This window comes from Drosophila yakuba, chromosome 2R (genome assembly GCF_016746365.2).
Source record: "Drosophila yakuba strain Tai18E2 chromosome 2R, Prin_Dyak_Tai18E2_2.1, whole genome shotgun sequence".
Classification (NCBI taxonomy): Eukaryota; Metazoa; Arthropoda; class Insecta; order Diptera; family Drosophilidae; genus Drosophila; species Drosophila yakuba.
The window spans coordinates 7325492-7348273 of NC_052528.2; the positions used below are offsets into that span (position 1 = coordinate 7325492).

A 22782-nucleotide genomic window follows, 5' to 3' on the forward strand; every position below is an offset into this window, starting at 1 on the left:
TGTGTACCTCGTCTTTAAGAGACATTGGGTACTGATAGAATTTTGAGTATATTGGCGTATCCGATATAGTTCGGATTGCTGCCCTTACACTTGTTGTGTAGGTTAGTTTTTGATTCGGGTCTGCGAAGAGACCTGGATACGAATCAATTATTTTATTCAATATCATTCTCTGTTCCACCTCTAAGTGTTTTATTCTCGGACTAATTGTGCTAACAGCCTCGAACTGTTTTTCTTTGAGAACAACTCTTTTCCCGTTTTCCAGTGTCATGGTTAGGTTCTTCAAATCAATTTGCGCTCCCATTCCCTTCATTGTGTCTTTGCCAAGTATGGCGTCAAAAGTCTTCAGCGTTGGTAACAAAAAAAATTTTATTTCGAAATCGAAAAGGCTTGCTCTTTTGTAATGCGATATTTTTACATCACCGCCTGGAGTATCAGCTATGTAAGGCTTGTTATTTGGTATCGCGTTCGTCACCAAATTGGGCTGGATGTAATTTTTATTAGAGCCTGTGTCAATCAACACCCTTAAAACCTTTCCACTCCCCACTCTACATTCGAAGTATGGTAGTGAGGAGTCTTCTACTCTAAAAAATGCAACACGTGGTCTCGTTGTTCGCTGTCCAAATTGTCTATTTGTCCATCACAGTATTCATTTAGTGTGCCGTTTATATTGTTCTGGGTTTCATAATCTTGCATCGACCGTTGATAGCCTGTCATGCTTGAACTGGACCCAGTTACTTCAATACTTGGCTGTCTCATGTTCACTGTTTGGATGTTGTAGTTCTTTTGTCGTTTGTTTATGTCCGAGTGTGGTCTATTCATATAATTAATGTTTCGCGTCTGTACACTGCCGTCCACGTCCATTGGTTCTGGTCTTGGTTGTGGTTTGGTCGCAAAGGGACGGGGTGGGGCATTATATTGTTGCCATTGCTGTTGATAGTTTTGTCGGGGTGGAATGAACGGTGCATTACCGAAGTTAGACACGTGTTGCCTTGGCGCCGGGAATGGCTGGCCTAAATATTGTGGAGGTCTCCTCATGGGATGTCGTGGAGGGACCGGTGGAGGCTGTCGATGGCCAAAGGCATTCGACGGCTGAAAATTGCGGGGTGCCGGAATGGGTTTTTCGTTTCCTCTGAAACTCGACTGTTGACCCTTATTCGCCGCATGGTTTGACCTGAAAGTTTGATTTTCAAGTTTAAGGCAATAATGTAAAGCTGAGGGGAGATCAGCTGGCTCTTTTATTGCCAAAAGGCGAGGTAAATCTCCTCGAAGGCCTCTGATAAAAGTATCCAGAGCTTTTTCTCTGTACATTTTTGTAACAAAGTGCTCGGATTCTCGGCTCATTTGCATGCAGCCGACTTTATTTAGAATAAGCGACAGATTTTTGTAGACGTCTTGGTGGAAGTCTTCCACCGACTGCTGGTGGCCTTGAACCAAAGTTGACATTTGGTATTCCAAGGTAGTTATGTCCCGTTTATCTGCGTAATGCAGAGTGAGACATCTCGACATGGCCTTCCAGTCCAGCGGAATGCTGTAGGACTCGAGTGCCACATCAGCACTTCCAACAATTTTATTTCTTATGGTATGAAGTATACCATAATATTTTGGAGTACCCACAAATGGGGTATAAGTCTCCATGATTCTATCAACGCTCTTTTTCCAAGACCCGAATTCTGCTGGATTTCCAGAGAATTCCCTGATCGATTTTACGATATCAGGCACCCTGTCAAAGTCCGCTAAATTATTTCTGTATTCGGGCTCGACGACCTGGTCGCTCACGTCAGTAAAGTCAAGAGTATTGTTGTTCATTTGTTTTATCAATCCAGGTAAAACTTGGGCCACCGTTTGGCCAATTAATGCTGTCAACTGTTCGACACTCATGTCTACGCGATGCTGTTCAGGCAGGTCGTGTCTTTCTGAGGGCACCGGTCTTTCGTTTGAACTAAAAGCTGATGGTCTTATTATATTATTAGGATTTGCCATACTGATTTTTAATTCGGACAACACCTGCACAAAACAAGCCTAAACCAATTTGAACTTAACAAAAGTTGTGGGCAGGAAATATGGAATGCGTGTGTATGTGTTTGCTTATTTATCTTTTGTTTTTGTTTTTTTATTTTTTATTTTTATATTTTTTTTTTATTTTTGCATGCAATAAATTTTAGCTCACCGCGGTTATTTTGCTTTGAGAACAGTGTACCAGAAAGGAACAGTAAATAGGAAAATTTTCCTTTCAGAAGATCTCTAGGAACTGGGTTGAAAATATAGTATTAATAATAATATCAATAATAATAATAAAATAATAATAATAATATAATAATAATAATGTAATAATAATAATATAATAATAATAATATAATAATAATAATATAATACTAATAATATAATAATAAAAATATAATAATAATAATAATATTATAATAATAATATAATAATAATAATATACTTAATTTTTTTTTTTTTTTTTTTTTTTTTTTTTTGGTATACTTATGTTTTATTATGGGTGGATGCCTGAATTTCAAATTGCTGATGTTTTTTCCAGTGTACTTTCCAGGTTCTTGTAGTCTCTCTGCCTCCTCTTCGGTTGTTTCAGCTTCAGCTTCTTCGTCGTCAACGTGTTCTTATTCCTGTTCTTTTTGGCGGGCTGCTGCTGCTGCTACGGCTGTGCTGTTGTTGTTCTTTTTTTTTCCTTCTTGTCTGCACTTTGGTTCACGCAGCCGTTCTCTGCCGTTCGTCGTCTTTACCTCTGCCGTTACGTTTTGGGTTGCACTGTTAACTGTTATCCGTGTTGCTCTTCTGTAGTTCCGTTATTCTCGGCGTTCTACTTCTACTTTTCCTTCTCCTTTTCGATGAAATTGCTGTTCTTCGTTTTGCATTTATTTAACATAGAATTGTTGCGGTCACTCCTCCTGGCTGGGTGAATGTTGTCCTTTTTGCCTGGGCTACTGGGGAATCCACGTCAGCACTCCAAAGAAGGTTTTCTGCGGGCTGGCCTGACAGAAACTGTGATCCACCAATGGGCAATGCTATGCCGATAAGTATTTTCCTCTTCCGGAAAATCTGTTTTTTTCTCAAACAATTTTATTTTATAGCCGACCGTGAATTTTGTTTGTTAATAACTCGCGGGAGTTTCTTCGGCACAATTTAACCAACGAATATTTTTTAGCAAAATTTTGATTTTGCTCCGCGACTTAGAATTTTGTCTTTCGTTCGCGTTTATTCGCTGGTCCCTGTTCGGGCGCCAGTTAATAATTACAGTTATCGATTTGATTTTGAAGATCGCAAGCGACCGTTTATTGCAATTTATCATTTGAAACTAAATCTAGCGTACAAAATGTTTCCCTAAGTCCCTAGCAATCAAGTGAAGTCGTCGGCAGCGGCGCAGCAGGCGTCGGCCGCGGCGCAGCGCAGAAGTGTCGATGTCGCGCTTAACCGTTCGTTGGCGTTGATGGCAGCGGAGACTATGTGGAACCACAAGATGTTAGAGAATCAATTGCAGGGCAATAACTTATACACGCGATTTTCATTAGAAGTTTTTTAATTCTTAATAAGTACCTTATCTTCAAATGTTTTATCAAACATTAAAGTAATGAATGTATTGAAATAAATGCCTATAGCGCGCAGTTTTATTTTCTCATTTTATTTTAATGTGCTCGTAATTACTCCAGTTCCTTAAAACTCTTAGTAGGGGAAGCAAGACTCTCCCGCCCAAAAAATTCACCTCTCACTTAACACAGCAACTTGGCCATTAAGTCATTGCGATTCATCAGTTGCCAATCGCCAACCGCAAAACTTCCTCAAAGGCTCCTTTTCATCGGAGCCACATGCTGAGAGCCTTTATTGTCATCTTTCCGCGGTGGAACAAGGACGATTCTTCAGATCCGGGGAACCTTCGTTTCACTTTTCCTCTCGCTTCCTGTGTCTTCGACCCCACAGGTGAGGTGCCCAATAAACAGCATAATGACTACCGCTGACCGCAGGCCATATAATCGAGCGGGGGTCAAAGGTCGTCAGCGGTGTAGCGAAGGACTTATTGCCAGCTGGGTGCCATAACTCATGACAAAGAAATTACGAAGCGCGAGCAATAAAAAAGTTTCGGCCGGGTGACTGAGGCGCCATTATCATTGGGCATATTAAAACTTTTGATGTTGCTCAAATTATTTCGGGAAATTGATGCCCAAGGATTAACTTTGCCCAGGGACAGGAGACAGGCGAAAAAGTTAAAGAAATATAATAAAGGACATGGCGGCGGTTGCCACATCAAACAGGAGACCGCTGGACCCCAGAGGACTTCATCCGCAATACCTCTGTACGAGTATACGTGATGTTTCAGATGACGGTGGTCATCACGGGTAAGATGATGAAGATGATGAGGATAAGGGTGGCGGCACGATGATGAATTCCTTTGCCTTTGCCATTGCCTTTCCCGCCTTTTGCGGTTTGTGCGGTTTGGGCGATAAATTCAGCGATACCAACACTTTTTGCGTTCACTTTCATGTCGGTCAGTCTCCCACATAGTTTTCTACTCCCCAGACTGACACTCGACTACTCATCAGCTGCGAGCAATTCGCGCAACTTTTCCAACCAAAAAAATGTTCGGCAAACCGAGGAAAACTCAAACTCAGGAAAACAGAAGGTGTGTTGCGCATTTCTCAGGACGAAGCTTGAATGCACTTTCATTTTAATGCTGGACTGTTTTATGATATTTTAACAGTTCCAACTTCTAAATAAGTTCTGAAAACTTTACAAAAAGTTCGCAACAAATGCATACTCGTTGATAATTTGATTTATCAATATAATTGGCCAAGTACGGAGAAACGTGATCTGCTTTTCCACGAACTCTTCAAAGGTGTGCGACCCCTGAAAGGGTATACAAAGAGCGAAAAAAAGCGGGAGAAGCAGCAGTGCGGGGAGATCCGCAAAAGGCCGAGAGTCATTCACATTACAAAGAAGTTTTCATTTCCCAAAGCGGCCGCAGGACATTATTTCTTGGACTGCCACAGAGTGTGCCTCTTTTTGCGCCCCCTCCTTTTTAGGCAACCTTGTATGCCTGTCATCCTGCCGCCATGAATATGTCTCCATCTTCTCCCTGTGTGTTTGGCATTCTTCTTTTTTCTTTGTGTGCATTTTGCCTTCTGCCTTTGAGTTCATTTTTCGTTTCACTCCCTTTTGCAGACCTTAAACGATTTTTGTTGCAGTTGTTACAAGTTGGAGATAAACTTGTGATAAAACTTATGACAGCTTTCCCCCCTTCTTTCCTCCCCACAGAATATGCAATTATTCATTTTGCCGAACTAATGACGCAATTAGTTGGGGCAACTGTACTCGCAGACAAATGGAAGCGATTACAGGTGAATATGAATGAAGTGCTGCCAACTTGATCTGCGAGTTCAGGGAGAAATAAATTACACAATCCTGTGATAATAAGACTCGTTTCAGATGTCTTGCGGGGGGAAAGGCAAATTAAGCGGGTGGAAATGTGCAGAAAGCGAAAGCGCCCTGTTGGATTATATTATTTGTAAAATTAAAGTAGTGCACTGTAGTAGTAAAATATGTTGGGCTATAAACAGAATCATTATTTCGAGGGATATTTGTGGTAACCATAATGAACCGTTTACTTAGGAGCTTTCAGGTATTTGTTTTATTTTCGGAACAGATGGAAATAAAATTTAAGGTTAGATTTCTCTTTTAAGTATACTGAAAGTCAGAACATTTATACTTAAGGCTGGGGAAACATTTTCGTTTTAAAGAGTCAGATTATTTCTGCATTCCTCCATTAATGAAAATAATATTCTTTATTTTGATGCCACCTCTGGTCGATTATCCCTGAACAATTACCAAATCCCATTGTGATAATTCCGTATACTCTTTTTACTGTGTTTTATAGTAGGTCTGTCGTTGTAAATCTACCGGGCAATCATATTCATTCGCTTATTCGTTGGCTCATTCGTTCTGGTTGCTTGTCCATTTTTTATGTATTCTCCCTCGAACAATTCTTCCGGTGCCTGCGCTTTTCTTTTTTTTCTCAGCTTGCCGATCTGCTTTTATAGCTCGCTGCCACGCCCACAGTGGCCACTTGTGACTTTTGGCCCCTTTTTCGTCCTTTGTTTGGGATTCCCTTGGTTACGAGGTGCTAAATCAAGTTAACGTTTAAGTGGCCGTTTAGTGCCTACGCCTGGACCTGCGTCTGTATCTGTATCTGTATCTGTATCCTTACTGGCAACCGTATTCTTATTCCCCTCTGTGTTCGTATCTGTATCCTTGTTTGATCCCGAACTCCTTCCCCGATTGCCACTTCGGATTGTTATTACACCGCCTTTTTGCCATAAAGAGTTTTCTTTTACCGTCTCGCCTTTCGGCGCTTTTTATTGACTGTAAAGTTTATATTTTTTAATATTTTCTTTATGCCTTCCTTCCACGGCGCTTGTAATTGTTTTTTAAACAAAGTTTATAACTTTTGTTGTTCTTATTGTTGATTTCCATTGTTGTTGCTGCTGTTTTGTTTTCCGATTTTGTTCTTTTCGCCCCGTTGATGTTTTGTGAGCATTTTAATTTGCTTGTCTGCCTTTTGATGGCAGTTGTTATGCAATTTTTGCCGGTAGAAGGGACTCCAAAGGGCTGCAATGCAATTCCCTCCCCATTTTTATCCCTTTGCAATATCCCTTGTTTTCCTCCTTTGGGCAAAGGCAAACAACAAATTAAAAAGATGTTTACTGATGATGATGACGGGGCTGCTACTGTCATTAAAGTTGGACCATGAATGTCTAACGCATAAAGAGATTCAAATGGCGGTACGCAAATAAAGTGGCGTCATGAAAAGATTCTGAGCTACATCAGATAGGCTTCATTTAAAGCGGGCAGTTATTTTGTACGGTCTATTAGAGGGTGTGTTCGTGAAAAATGGGAAGGGGTTCACAAATGCGAATGTTATTTGAAGGTTAGGTAAATATGAAAATTAGTTCGGGGTTTTTCTAAAAACAATTCCCAAAATGCCTAAGAATAATCCACATTTGTGATTACTCTTAAACAGAGCTGTACTTCATTTTTGATATTCGAGACATTTAAATTTTGATGTTCAGCAGATTTCCACATTCTTGTACTTCAGCAGTGAAAGTGCATTCCCCACTGCCATCCAAGGTCATACACACACAGATCACCCAAAAACTGTGGAAAATGGGTGGGTGGGCACAAGGCCTTCAGCCATTTGCAATTTTCAATTTCCATAGCAGAGCGTTCCTACATCTCAATTGCATTTATGTAATCAGCAAACAAGAGGCATCCCTCACCGCAGTAGTGCACTGGTTGAAAAAGGGAGGAAGTATTAAATGAAATTAGGTATTACAAATGTTAAGTGTTTCCAAGCAATCAATTCAATTCATAGGTGCTTGTTTAACCAGTTTCTTATGCTGAAATTTAAATTTTTAGCCCATGATAGTATTCACATATAAGGCACATTTTTTCTCAGTGTACACACACATATCAAGGCGAAATTCCTCGTTTGCTTGCATTATTGATGTTCCCTCCGCCAGTTGTTTTTGCCACTCCCTGTGTGCGTGTGTGCGTTTTTTCTGCTGTTTTGTTTGTTGAGTTGAATGAACATATTTTGCCTTGACATACATTGCATTGTTAGCAAACAAGAGTGTCAGGACCCAGCTGGCCACGCCCCCGAAATCCTTCACCGCCTTTGCCGCCCACTTGAAAGTGCAGCCACAGAATTTCTCGAGCTGCTCGACATGCTCGTCTTGGTGTGGGTGGGCGGCGTGTGTTGGCGAGTGTGCACACTTTTTGTTCATACAACACGCAGCTTGTACAAGAAAGCCAACAGCGGCGGCATCAACAACACTAGCAACAGCAACATCAGCAGCAGCAGCAGCAGCAACAGCAAAAGCAACAATAATGACGTTTTGACTGACAGACAGCAAGAGTAACAAGTACACAAGCCCATAAGACAGTTGGACAGCGGTTGTGGAGCAAGTCTGGGGAAATGGAGAAAAGAGAGCGACTCGCACTGGGAAAGGACAAAAAAGTTTGTTGCTAACAATAGCAGCAGAAACACTTACAGCAGCAACGCTAACTGGAACAAGCAAAAGCCCAGCGTTGTTCACGAACTTGTTGTCCATGTTGCATGTTTGCTTAGGCTGTTGCTGCCGTGTGGTTGCCGTGCGGAGAAAGTTGCTGCTGCTGGGTTTCCGATGTACCGCTCTTGTTGCAGCTCCTAAACGGAAGTTGGTTGCTGCTAAATTTGTGGGCTGTAGCTGCTGCAGCCCGGTTGTTGCTGCTGAATATCTGTTTTACGGATGTTGCTGCAGGGTGCTGCAGCTGTTATTGTTGCTACTAATGTTGCTGATTTGCTGCCAACTTGATAACGTGTTGTTGCCGCTGCTGCTGATGATTAGTTCTAGTGCAAAAGGTTTTTGGTGCTGGATTTCCACACTACTTTTTCTACTTCCCTGTTGATACTTTGCTGCTCCGACTGCTTCGAGGCTTATGAGGTGTTTGCCGCTGGTAATGTGTAGCCATTAGTTTCCCCATTGCAAGCTGGACTTGGAACACTGCTGTTTCTTCTTATTGGTTCTTACTGTTTGTTTTGGAGTAGAATTTTTGATGTTTCTGAAATAAGTACGTTGTTGTGAACGGAAGCTAGGCTGACAAGCTCCCAGATGTTCGTTGAAAATGCCTTGCAAGTAGAGCTAACTATTAAAACGATTACGCGGGTGGTGAAATGTTTGATTTTATAAACAGTTTATAAATCAGTATACACTTTAAATCTTTAAAATATAAAAAAGACCATAGAATTTTTCAAAAATCCATATTGAACGGAAACCACAATTTCTAGACCAACAAGCTTTGTCAGACAACATGTATTTTAATTTTATGATAAAAAAGTATACAAAGGATTTCTTGCCAATCAAATATATTTTTGTGCACACAAACATGAAAGTTTAAAAAATAAATACTGTTTTCTGCTGGTTTCCACATCAATACACATGTCATTTTTGGTTTGGCCATAGGAGAAGGCAATTGGTTGGAAGCCTAAAAAATTTCTTCGGTTGCACTTACTTGAGTTATATGACTATTTTATGGCTCGTTTCACAACACCATTTATTTATTTAATCCCCAAAAAATTGTTCCTTGCTAATTGATGCATCAATAAAATGCACAAAAATCCAAAGTGCTCCTCGTTTGATTTCCCACACAATTGTGTGCATTTCAGCACGATATATGGCAAATATGTTACGGTCAATTGCCGAAAGCAATCAATTCTATGGGGTTCTTAATGGGACAAAGGCTCGTGCTGAAAAAAGGACGATCAGAGAATGGGAATACGGAGCATGCCACTGAGGTTGACTGACAGCTGCACTCATTGAGGCAATTTGCTTAAGTTACAAATTGAAATATTTGCATTTTATCTTAGAAATGCAAATGCCCTTTCTGCGAGATTTTCCGAAACTCCTACATGCGCCCCGCCTCCTGAGGCAAGAGTATCTGGGCAAACAATGCCAAACAAATTGGCTATTCAAATCCGCAGACGCCATGCGAGCAGGGGGAGGCTGTCTAAGAAAGGCCAGGAGTTTCGTTGGGGTTACAATTTATGCATTTGGCCCCCGGAACGTTGAATGCATTTTGCAATTTTCATGGCCCGCCCGGACTTTTTTCTACTCGTTTTGCTGCAACCGCATCTAGCTCCTGCTTCGCCAGCAACAAAAAAGCCATTAAGATTACTTTCTATGGGCCAGATTTAAGGCAGGTCCGGGTGCTCTGGGTGGTAGAGAAATGACGAGCCTCATGCAAACGACAGACGCAGCCGAGTCAGTCGAGATTTCGCCCCCAGTCCTCTTGTAAATACGCATACAGCCAGGAAAAAGACCAAGAGCTCCTGGCTCCAGAAGGTGTACAGTGAGAGAAAACTGTTGAAAGAGGTTCTTCAATAATACGGGCCAAAGTATAACAAGCTTAATACTACGTGCTTTGAACTATATATTTGAAAGTACTTATATAAACAGAAGCCTTTAAAAAAATGTTTAAAGATAACTTACCTTCTTTCGAAGCAACTTTTTCTTAAAGTGGTTAGATAGCATTGTGCTGCAGCATGGCATACACAAAGGCCTTGGCAAGTTGCTTCAATACTGGCAAGCCTTTCCACCATAAAGTAAACGATTGATGAGGTTAGAAGACTGAACAACACTTCAACACAATGCCACGCCCACACTACATAGGGACCTGCTTGCCCACTTTGTTGGTTCATTTAACTGCAATGGCAGCAAATTTTTTACTCACAAATTGTTCTACGAGCTATGCAAACTACTTGAAAGGAAGAGATACTGATACGGTCATACCAATGGAGTCGAGAGGATACGGAAAGGGATGCCAGATAACCGGTTACCAGATAGCTGGATTGACGTAATTAGGAACAGTGTGTTATGTAATAAGTCTTGTGCAAAATTTCCTATCACAAAGCAAGTTCAAGAGGAAGATTGTTATAAGTTACTTCTATCTGTTATTAGATTTATTATTCATTCATAGTTTTTGAAAATGTATTGAAGAGATACACTCATATTTTATTTTTGAAAGCCGTAAATGTTTTGCAGCTCTCTAAGCTTACCACTTTCCTTTCCAACCGCAATTTTCGCATTTGCAATCATCCCCTGGTGATATTTTGGTTGTGTAATTCTAAGAAATTTTCTCTAATGGCTTTCTTTGGTTGGCCACAAAGGAAACAAAAGACCAAATGCCAAAGCCACAAAAGGAGAGAAAATTTCAATTCAAAAGTAAATTGTCTTTTATTTCAAGCTCATTAGCTTTTAATGCAATTTTATGCGGCCCAATGCCTCGAAATTTTTGCCACGTGCCAGGGAAATCTAAAAATTGTGGCGGAGAAACAAAAACAGAGGTGGAAAAGCGGAGGCATCCGCACATCGTTTGCATTTTCATTTCGCACATACATACATATGTGTTGTGGTTTTTTGCACCATATGTTTTGTGGATTTACAAAATTGACTTTTGTCGTCATGAATTAATTTTTATTTTGCGCTCTCCCCTTGTCTCTCGCATTTTCTGCGGCTCATCTTGTTCTTGGAATGCTTGCGCCCTCAACATTTTATGTAAATTTTCTAAAATATTTATGGAAACGTAGCAGATTGTGACTGGCGACGGCCTCAAAAATGACGACAGACAAGTAAATACATTTACATAAGCACACATGAGAGTAGCCGTCTCCTTCTGCGAGCCTGTGGCCTTCTCTTTCCATCGGAAAGTGTCATTTGTGGGCCCACAGACAGTCGGATACATCAGCATACATTTTAAATAAACGCTCCAAGACGCCACCGAAAGAGAATATTAAATGCTGTTTTTTGCTACATTCCTCATTGCCCGTTGCCTTATATTGAATTCCTACAAAATCTTGGCACTCGCTCTCTTTCGGGAACAGTTGAAAGGTTAAACCAATTTAAGCAGTGGAACCTGTACTAGGAACAAGAGTTCACTCCACTCGCTGGAGTCCTTTTGTTGCTGTCGATGACGTTTGCATTTTCCTTTCAAGAGTTGCCTGTTATCTTTTATCTTTTTTTTGGTTGCAGAAAGCCTGGCTAGAACTCAAATATATAAATGAATATTTTGCACATTTGAATAAAAAGAGGAGCTAGAGAGTCTGACTATCACTTTATTTTTTCGCTGATGTTGCACTTTTCCTTTGTACAAAGCGAGAGGTGGATGAAAAAGCGAAGCAAAGCTGGGGAAAAGAGCATATGTAAATGTAGTTGCCAAGTGGCAAGGCGACAGTTTTATTGAGCTTATCTTGGCTTTCGCATTGTTGAAGAGCTCGCGCCATCAAAACGAATGACTGACTGTCAATTGCTGAAAGCTTGTATAAAAGCTACAAAAATAAATACAACTATATTGTGGAAAAATATATAGAAAACAGAAGAGATCCTAAAAAATGACACTTATTACTACTTAAAGAATAGTACACCCGAAGTCAAATATGATTTTAATATTTTAATTGAATTTTTCTGTTTTGTTTGTTTAATTTTTCTAATTTAAGACGCAGGTCTTTTAATATTTCGTTTCAACATTTGCCGAAAAAAATAAAATAGATGAACTATATACCCTCTTGTGCAGGGACTTAAGCCTTTACTTTTTGTCCCTGCAATTTTAAAAGCGAGGTGCACTTATTTCGCAACTCCCCATTGTTCCCTGTTATTCTGCGCTTATTTCTATGTATTATTCCAACTGTCCTCTCCCTCATTCTTTCTTTGAGAAGTCTTGACTTCGAAAGAAGTTCCATTGTCGTGGCTGCATTTAGAATGCATTTTAATTTAGCATCAACAACTTTGCCATTTCACTGCCTTCAGTACTCCACGTTGATTTGCATAGTTGTTGTTTCCAGGAGAACTTTTCCCACACCCATTGATGTATATATATATTTTACACTGTGAGCCCTGTTAATATTTCTCACATCTAATAAAGTTTTTACGTCCCTCTATCGCTGGCGCAGTGCCATCAAAAGTTGCTGCTTTCCTCTATCAAGTGGAGCATTACCTGCAAGGATATTTTCCCTCCATCACTGCCATTTTCCCCACATTTTCCTTTCATCTAATACGCTTAATCAAATGTTTATCTTTGCAGAGTGAGAGGGATGGGGCGCTACTGATTTTTTCTCATTTATTTTCGTGCACATAGATTATGTAAATTTTACTACTTTCACTTCGACATTTTCATTATGTTCAACCCATAGACAGAGTCACCTCCTTTCCATTTTCCTTCGCGCCAAGCTGGTGAAAAATGGCGCGCTCATTTCAAGCTGAGCAGAAAGAAAAGACAGCTGGCGAAAAAATGCTCAGTGAACGTATTTAAAATACTTGCACATAATTTATTTTCACACGAATACAAATCATTTCATTTTCGTGCCAGTCACGATGGAAAAGTGTAGCATATCTTAGGGCGCCAAGGCATTAAGACCGTGCACGGTCGTGGAACCATGATGATGATGATGGCTATATAACATTAGCTGCAGGCGCAGACCGAGGCAACCTCTTCAGCAAATAGTGACTCCGTGTGCCAAAAGTAAAATGAAAATAAAGTGTAGCCTAAAAAAGGGACGTGCTCATACACAAGCACCCACAGACTACAACGCAATGAATATGTAAAACGTGGGATAGGAAGAGGTTGAGTATACTTGAAAAGGGAATGGAATCTGTCTTAGAAGGGGAACTATTCTAGAAAGTCTGGATAAGAAAATTAATGGTACGGTTTTGCGTGAAACAAAAAATATATGTGGCTGAAAAGAATTAATAAAATTTACTTAACATGTTTCCCAATAATTATTAAGTTACTTTTGATTACTTTTTCCAGAAAAATGTATTAAAAGTGTAAAAAATTGCACTTGCCACTGAATACAGTTCCTCTTGAATGAAACTCCAAGAGGAAATACTTAAGCACGTGTAAGCTGTCGTCAAATATACTATGCTCACCATTTAACACCTAAATCACCGTGAATACCCCATATTGGCTGATTTGTCCGTGATCAACCGTGTCCTTCTCATAATGCTCATTAGGATAGAGTTTACCGGGAAAAAAAAATGCCAGGGCTCACTGGGCGTATGCGTAATTAAATTTCATGTGCGAGAAAGTCCAACAAAATGTGTCACAAACGAAACCAGGTTGACTGCAAGGTGTAAGCAAAACTCGAGCACAAGTGTGCCATGAAAATTTGCATTTTACTTAAGCTGTCTTTAAGAAGGAAGCTGTGAGAGGCTAAGTGATTGAAAAATCCTACGAGCGGGTCAAAGTTTAGCGAAACACACATGCATATATAAGCTAACAAATCAATGTCAAACACAGTGCCTGTGTAATAATACCCTTATCTGTTATCTTATCAATCCATTGGGAGGCTTCCCGCCATCCGCTTTTGTTGAACAAGCTTCAACAAATGTCTGGCAGTTGGACAGCCGGCAGTGACACTAATTGCTTGACCTTTTTCCTTTGTGGCCCGCCATTGTTGACCTTTGAACGCGGCTCGAATTTGCATAGAACCCCGAAACCACCGAGACCACTGACCCACCAACATTGACAAGGCAGCCGTGTTGACATGGATAAACCACTTGAAGTCAAGTGCACACAAGCCAAGTCGAAGGCCCAGGCCATCCAAACCCTTCCACCCTCTCCCAATAAAAAACCTTAGGAAAATCCATTAGAAATTTGCGCAAAAAAAAAAAATAACAGCAACGGTGGAGTTAAAAGAGTCAGTTGTTGGAAATAAAGTTAAAATAAATGTTGTTGCAACCGCTCTGTCTGCGGTGGAAGAAAAGTTTTGCGGCTTGGCTTACAAGTTGGGTATGAAGTTTGTATTGTAGCTCATAAAAGATTGTTACATTTTGAGTCCAATAGATTTGTGAAACAAAACTGAAGCTAAGTGATGGGTATAAGAAATTCTTTTTACGTAGTAAAAGAAGTGATCTTAATACAATTAAAAAAAAAACATTTTTCCTATATCATTTTAAATATCTTAAGCTCGTTCTGCATAGAACTACTGTTCAAAGGAGTTTTCAAAACTTCGCCCCAGGGTTTATGAACTTATTCCGCTTCCAGAGTGTCTCGACGTCTTCCACTTTTTATCCAGCGATTGTAATTCTAATAAGCCAAGTTACTCTGCCAGCTAAGTTGCATTCACATTCTCTTAACCCTCTTCTGGTCCTGTTCCCATCGCTGAGCAACGTGAGCGGCAGCTGCTGGCGACAATATGCATGGCACTTATTGCCACTTCAGTTGGCATGGGAACCAGGCTAATAGAAGGGGCCACCCCCAGTGCACCGTGCCCCCAGATATTCCTTACACCTCACTCACCTCGAAAAACCGCTCAAGGTACACCTGCAGAGCTTCGGAAAATTTTATTTGCTCAAGCTGAAGCAAAGTTCTGCCCAAGGAGCAACAGAAGCTGGAGCTTCCTTGTCGTCCTGGTGACACTTTTGGTTTTTATGCTGCAGAGTACTTCTCTCTTCAACACTATAAAAAAATAGAGTGTATTTTGCATAATAATTTGTTAAATTACCTTATAGGCATGAAAAGCAGAACAAACTAAAATTTTAATAAACCACATGTTTTTTTTAATAATTTTCTATATATGATTTTAAATTTGGGTGCACTGGCTTGCAGTGGGAATTTTTGGCCCCCGGAAATCTCGACTTGAGAATGCAAAAAAAGAGTGTAAAAAAGCTAAAAGGCATAAAAAGTGTGGAAGAGTGAAGCAGACAGTGGGAGCCGAGAAATTGTGGCCATAACTTGGTGGGAAATGCTGAGAAAAGGGGAAAATCCAGCCGTGTCCAAAAATCTCGGCAGGTGTGGCTCACATGCACGTGTTGCACCATTGCAGTTCCACAAGCTGTTTCATTGCCTAGTGCAACGGGCATATTAAATTTACCCCATTTCTGGGGCAGTTGATGTTGTTTTTGGCTGAGAGCATCATAACCCCAAAGAATCCGCTTGAAATTTATGCACTTGTGGGACTTTTATGCTGCTCTTGCCCTTACCTTTGCCCTCTGTCTACTTGGTTTTCCTCTATATTCTCACTTTTTATTTTGTTTTATACTCGCATTTTTATTGGCCGCATTAAAATTTTGTAGCACCTTGATATATGAATATGTTTGCCATGCTTTTAATAAATTTATTATTGCAGAGAATATATATAAATTAACGGAGATGGCAAGGATAAAGAAGTGCAAATACAGAGACTACCTGAAGATCTAGTGAGTGAGACATAAATTTAAATGAGAGCTAAGACTATCTGTGCTTGTATAAAATATGGCTCGTAGCCTTGTGCTTTTACGGCGTTTCAGATCCTTAAAGCTCTTTTTGTCACATTATTACAAACTTGCCCTTCTTAACTTATTACCCCCACCAAAAGCTCATGGTCACTCGCAGGCGATTGTTCTGCTATTACTTGACCCTATTCGCCCTTCTAACAATAACAAGAGAGAACGCTATAGTCGAGTTCCCCGACTATCTGATACCCGTTACTCAGCTAGTGTAAGTGCGAAGGACAGTTTTTGGCGGTTTGTGGGCGTTAGAGTGGGCGTGGCAAAAAGTTTTTTGGCGAAAAGATAGAAATTTACAAGACTAATACAAAAATGAAAAAATTTCAAAACATTTTTCAAAAGTGTGGGCGTGGCAGCTTTGGGCGGTTTGTGGGCGTAAGAGTGGGCGTGGCAAAAAGATTTTTTGCAATTCGATAGAAATTTTCAACACCAATACAAAAATGAAAAAATATTAAAACATTTTTCAAAAGTGTGGGCGTGGCAGTTTTGGGCGGTTTGTGGGCGTTAGAGTGGGCGTGGCAAAAAGTTTGTTTGCAAATCGATAGAAATTTACCATACCAATACAAAAATGAAAAAATATCAAAACATTTTTCAAAAGTGTGGGCGTCGCAGTTTTGGGCGGTTTGTGGGCGTTAGAGTGGGCGTGGCAACATGAATCGACAAACTTGCGCTGCGTCTATGTCTCTGGAGTCTGTGTGCTTAGTCTCAACTTTCTAGCTTTTGTAGTTCCTGAGATCTCGACGTTCATACGGACAGACGGACAGACGGACAGACGGACAGACGGACGGACAGACGGACATGGCCAAATCGACTCGGCTATTGATCCTGATCAAGAATATATATACTTTATATGGTCGGAAACGCTTCCTTCTGCCTGTTACATACTTTTCAACGAATCTAGTATACCCTTTTACTCTACGAGTAACGGGTATAAAAATGTATTTGTGCTTACATCCAAAAGTGGTCACACAAGAGTGCAACATATGAAAAAGGAAAATACAGTTCTCGTGCTTAACTGTGGAAATTTTAAACAAATTTTTGCACATTTCCTGTTTGCCATTGTTTTTATTGTATTTGTTGGACCTGCAGCTTGACACAGTTTTCAGTCACACCCATTTATTTACAATGTCAACGAGGGAAACAGTAGGAGCAGAGTGTGAAAAACCCATGGCAGGCTGAGCCTTTGTTGCTTTTGGAAAAGCCTTGTATGAATAGCCCCCAAGCCATCAAATTTGCATGCAATTTTCAGTCAAGAGAAAATAGAGAAAAACTGAGGGGCGAAACGGGGTGCAAATAAGCTTAACCAAAGGTGCAGGAAAGAGGAGACTGTTGGTTAACGACTGACCTTGTGAGAAGACCTTGAACAATCCCAACAAAGGACCCAGACATTCCCAATCCATGAACTCCCACGCCCATTTGCTGTTCCCCAGTAACCGAGTAATTTCTGTGGCTAATTAGTACGCAATTTGGGGGAGGAATCATTTGAGAGTTGGGGTAATTCGTTGAATTTTACAGGACCCTGAAAATTGTTCCCCACGCTACAGAGGTCATCGAAAAAGTCAAGCTATTCCTATCTGAAGTAAGAAAAGGCTTGTCAATAATTTCCAGCACGACAAAATGTCAGTTCTTCAATAGGGAATATATTTATTTAGTTCACCAAAAAGATAATGAATACAAGTAAGAAATAATGAAAAAAAATTTAAAAATATAGGAAAAAAAAAGACTTCGGGTTAATGAAAACAAAAAAATATTTCTTTTTTTCACATCGCATAATTCACTCCAGCTAGGGAGTGCTTGGTAATTTGTGCTTTATTGAATTTTAATTTGCACTTTGTGGCTTGCGGTCAAAAGTGGCCTCGCCCAGCCACGCCCCTTTGCTTGGACTCCCACTCAAGACATCGCATCGCTTTGATTTTTTTCGGATTTTCTTTCCGCTTTTCTAGCCTCTGTGGGTTTTCCTGCTGGGCTGCTCGTTTGCCAAAAACCGCAGAGCGTGTGTGAAAATTGAAATGTCACCAGCTCACTATCGAGTGTGGAGTTTTTCCATGCCCCCTGCAGACGCCTCTCGGAACCAACTGCAATGTCGTGCTTCGCTTTTCTGGTTGTCTGCTGCTGACAGTCATTGACAACTCTGAAGTTGCCCGATAGCGGGCGGGTTAGGGGCGAAAAATGGGTGGAAGTGGGTAGGAAAAACGGCGAGGGGGGTAGTGGAAGGAGGGGGGTACTGCAGCATTGCACGAAAGCAATGTTGCATGGCGGTCTGCACTTAGTGCTGACTCAACGCAATATAAGTTCTTATTTGCCAACAGACTTCACTGGAGAATTTGTAATGGGGAATCCCGATATTTGGTGCTCTACTTGGATTACAGCGGACTGCTCAGTAAATGCAAAACTCAATTATGGGACAAGGATTAAAAGCAAATAACTTTCAACAACAGACGGAAATGTTTAAAATTCTTAGAACATTTTAAGTCTAAAATCGAAGAAGTAGGTTTTGAAGAAGAACCTACATGAGTCAATATCTCTTTAAAATTTCAATACATCTACAACCTCTTGTCAGATTTGATTTGGGAATCCAAAAACAATAAAAGATAGCCAGTTACTTGACCAAATCAAATTTTTTACTGCTTGCTGTTGGCCATGACAAACTATTGGCTACTTTTGCGGGGTTTTTCTACTATCCGAGAAAATCCCTTCTTGGCTCATTTAAGTTCGTTATGGCCGAACCACATACTTTGGATTAAGTCAGCCACTTGCATTAGACTCCTCTATAAGCGAACCCCCGCTGACTTTCACATTTTCCGCTGCTTTTTAGCACAAATCCTTTTTATTCCTTTTCTTTGGGAGTTTAAAACGTTTTCGACAGGATTTAGTTGCATGACTTTTTGCTTTTAGCATTTCACCCGACAAACCTCAGAGACCTCCCCCCCTTCCCGACCCGAATCTTTAACTAACTGGACTCCAACTGCCCGACGGGCTGAATATCAGCTGGGCAGCTCCTCGATTCCCTAGACCAAACACGTACCCCCGTGGCCGGACGTGCACGGAATTTTCAAATACAAATACTAAACATGGCCGCATTTTTAGCCAAACCCACACGGACTGCCCCAAATCCCCCTTGGAAATTCCATTTTAGTTTATTTTTTGTAGTTCGAAAATATTTCGGATTGGTTACAATTTGTTTTGGCCGTAGGTTCCTGCCTGAATGGAAACTATTTTGTTTGAGCTAAAAGTTTGTTTTCCTCGAATTTCTAAAAAATATTTTTGCAAAGTAAATCGATGATGCAAATAATTTTCTGTGTGTAGTTGAGAAAGTAATTGTTTTAAAATTGTTTCTCTAAAAATGTTGTACCTCTGGAAATATTTTTGTAGGGCAACGCAATGTGTTGTTCAAAGGATATTTGCTTGATTATAGCTAAGTTCGATACAAAATATTATATACTAAAATTTTAAAAGTCAGTCTAACTTATCTTTAATTTACCAAGTTTACTTGCAGCTTACTAAATCATCTTATAGCTTTCTTGAATTTAATGCCGACCATGTACGCATGAATTTCACCCGCTTATTGCCTACCTTGGTGCAAAAATTTGCTTAGCGGCAGTAATAAGTTTTCCATCTGCAGGGAGTCTCCTCTTTTTGGGTTACAAAGACGTGTTGACACTTCGCAGGACAGAGCCAAGTAAGAGCCTTTACGAATGCAAAAGAAGGAAAGAGAGAGCGAGAAAGAAAGAGAGAGGGGATAGGATGTGCAAGAGAGAGGGGACGACTCCTGGCCCACGCCATTTGCTCGCCTTTGTTTGCGGTGAAACTTTTGCAGCAGCTTTTGTTAATTCGGTCAATATTTGCGGACGCACGAAATAAAAACGAAAACTCAGCGAAAAACTTGTAGCCAAAGTACAACAAGCAAGAGGAGGAAAATACTAAAATAAGAGCAGTTCCTACATATTTAACCCCTTAATGTTAGTTGGGTTAAAGTTTTCCCACAGCATCCCAGAATGTCAAAAAATACTTATTCGCAATTTGTATATGCCTGGAGCAACAGTTTCAGTTGTGTCCACCTGGATCATGCATTATTCATGGGAAACGCAAATTTCGTTACGCGTATTTCATTAAGGTAACCCCAATACCCCAATAGCCAAATAGTTTTTCACCTGCATGCGGCAAGTGCTTTTGAGTCGTTATGCAAATAGCGAGTGGTAATAAAATACCGTATATGGCAAAGAAAAACTCCCAAATGGTATGAAGGTATTTCTGGGGGATTCCCAGTATTCCACCCCTTCGGCGTTAATTGCGATTCGAGTTGTTTACCCAACTTACCTCCTGTTTAGTTGGGCCTCACGCTCCAGTTCTCCAGCTCTGCAGTTCTCTGGTTCTCCGGTTCTTTTCTCAATTTCTCCTTTCTCTGTCGAGTTAATTCTGAAAGCAACAACAGGGAAAAGTTTTTTTATTTTGGCGTTAGTTAAATTTGTTGAAAATTATTTGCTTTTCCTGTAGTTGATGGAGGGAGAATTCTGGAATGGTCTGGTTTTGCTTTGGTTGCTTCCTCGAGGAGCCTTAAGTTAATTAGTTGAATTTGTGTTGAAGAGTTTTCTGTGTGAGCAGGGGAATTTTTCTCAGTTTAATTTAGTGGATGCAAAACTTGTGTCTGGATGGGGAAACTAAAGCCGACGAATGCTGCAAGAATGCTGGATGGAATTCTCTTAAGGAGCTGGGGTCCAAAGTGATTTGTTTCCCTCTATCGCAAACTTAGAATAAGATTTCAGAAAACCATTGCACGTACTTGGAGGCAAAAGCAAAATTTTTAAAATGATTAAAAAATTTATAGTAAATATTACCATACATGTTTTGTAAATATTGAACGTTCGGTTTGCATCTACCATTTTAGTCGGTCTCCTCTTTTTTTCAAAACATTCGACATGGTTTAGTTATACCCGTTACTCGTAGAGTAAAAGGGTATACTAGATTCGTTGAAAAGTATGTAACAGGCAGAAGGAAGCGTTTCCGACCATATAAAGTATATATTTTGATCAGGATCAATACCGAGTTGATCTGGCCATGTCCGTCTGTCCGTCCGACCGTCCGTCCGTCCGACCGTCTGTCTGGAAAAAATTTTTGCCACGCCCACTCCAACGCCCACAAACCGCCAAAAACTGTCAGAGTTGAGCCCACTCCTTCGCACTTCCACCAGCTGAGTAACGGGTATCAGATAGTCGGCGAACTCGACTATAGCGTTCTCTCTTGTTTTTTTTGTGAATGCGAAGTTTTGGCTTGTAAGGGAGTTTTTTATTGAATATAATTTTCTATATTTTCACAACAATTCCGCCCCATCTTTTGTGGGCGAAACCAAGAAATTTACATAAATCAACTCCCTTGGCCAACACTTGCTATCTGTTTACGCTTTTTCCTTGGCTCTTACGCCGCGCTCGCTAGCTTGTTTTGTTAGCCAATTTTCAATGTTGGCTTCTGGTTTGTTGGCCACAACAAACAACTGACCATAAATAATCAAATCTTATACACAATCTGCAAACAGATTTTGCGTTTCTAATAAATTTCACTTTGCAAGCACACAACAAAAAAATATAACCCCGAAAAGAAGCCAAGGAGTGGGCGGGGCAAACACTTTTTGCGTCAACAGACCAAAAAAAAGGGGAAAAATAGATGTATAAAAATATATATTTATGCCTGGGCAGTTTAGAATGTATGAGAGATCTCGGGTATATACTATAAAAGGAATATCTATGTTACGCATACACATACATATATGGTATACATCTATTTACTGCTTTCTGCCGGGCAGCCACAACAAATTATGGTCCACTGAGTTTTCTTAACGATTTTTCTTTCACTCTTCGGTGTCTCCCAATATTTATCTGCCTCCACGTGTGTCCTTTTTGTCAAGGACACATATATTTGGTGCGAAAATGTGGTTAGAAGTCAATAACACAATTAAAACGTTGACATTGAAGGTCGCTGAGAAATGGCTGCTGGAGACACATGAAACCGCACTGCTGGTAGGTCCCAGAAAATTTATGAAAATTGTCTGGACTGCCAGTCCTGAGAGCCATCCGAAATCGTGGTTATGGGAGTTTCGGCTCGCGAACAAACTTTCATTGCATAACAATAGGCGCAATGGCGAACCGCAATCCGCATTTAAATATAAATACCTGCAGCCAGAGCCGCAGGCCAAAACAAAAACACCGAAACCACAAATAAAAAGAAAAATGGGAGAACAAGTGAAAAGTTTTCTGCGTTTTCTGGCCATGTAATGAAAGTCCAGGCATTTTCCATCTCGTTTTCCAGGAAAAGTGGCTCGTGGTCGCTGGCACGTGAAAGAAAAAGTGCAGGTGGTTTTCATTCCCGCTTCCCATTTTTTCCACACCCACGGCAGAATAAATAAACTTCAACTTTTTGCCGGCCACAATTTCTGTTTCGGCATCTTTTTCCCTTTGGCCCAGTAAGAGAAATAGCTAAAATTGCGGCAGTGCGAAAGTGTAAAGCAACAAATACAAATGGCACAGAAGTGGGCTAAAGCGAAATAAGCCACAGAAATGGAAATAAGAAATTTTCGCTTTTCTTCCTTGTTGTATGTATAAATTTATATTATTTTCAACAATCAAGTGGGTGGAAAAATGCTGTTAAGCTTAAAAACTGCGGCGCCCCCAAGATGCGAGAGTAATTGAGAACAAATAAATACAAGTGGTCTGTGTGGGAGGAAAGTCGAGGAAAAGTGGGCGAAATAAAGATAAAAGCAAACAGGCACAGCTGAATAATGTGGGGAATCAAACGAAATATGAAAGCATGAGTAATGAAATGAACGCATTAAAGAGGAATTCTTTTAAAGAAGATAGCAAATAAATCAATGACATTCCACAAAGGCACTCTTGTTTCAGCTCCCCACTCAGAGAAATAAGCACCTTACCTTTATTTGAATGAAACAATTAAGTTTATAAGCCGTATTTATTATGTTAAAAATGTT

General features: G+C 40.3%; 1 protein-coding gene across 3 annotated transcripts in view; it reads right to left on the reverse strand.

The window, feature by feature from the left end:
• Positions 1–22782, reverse strand: part of LOC6529563 — a 124424-nt gene that overhangs the window by 74521 nt on the left and 27121 nt on the right. For all 3 annotated transcript variants that reach the window (XM_039373189.1, XM_015196616.2, XM_039373188.1), the window contains exon 3: positions 20124–20222. The gene's annotated coding sequence lies outside the window, so the exon portion shown is untranslated. The remainder of the gene's footprint in view (positions 1–20123; positions 20223–22782) is intronic.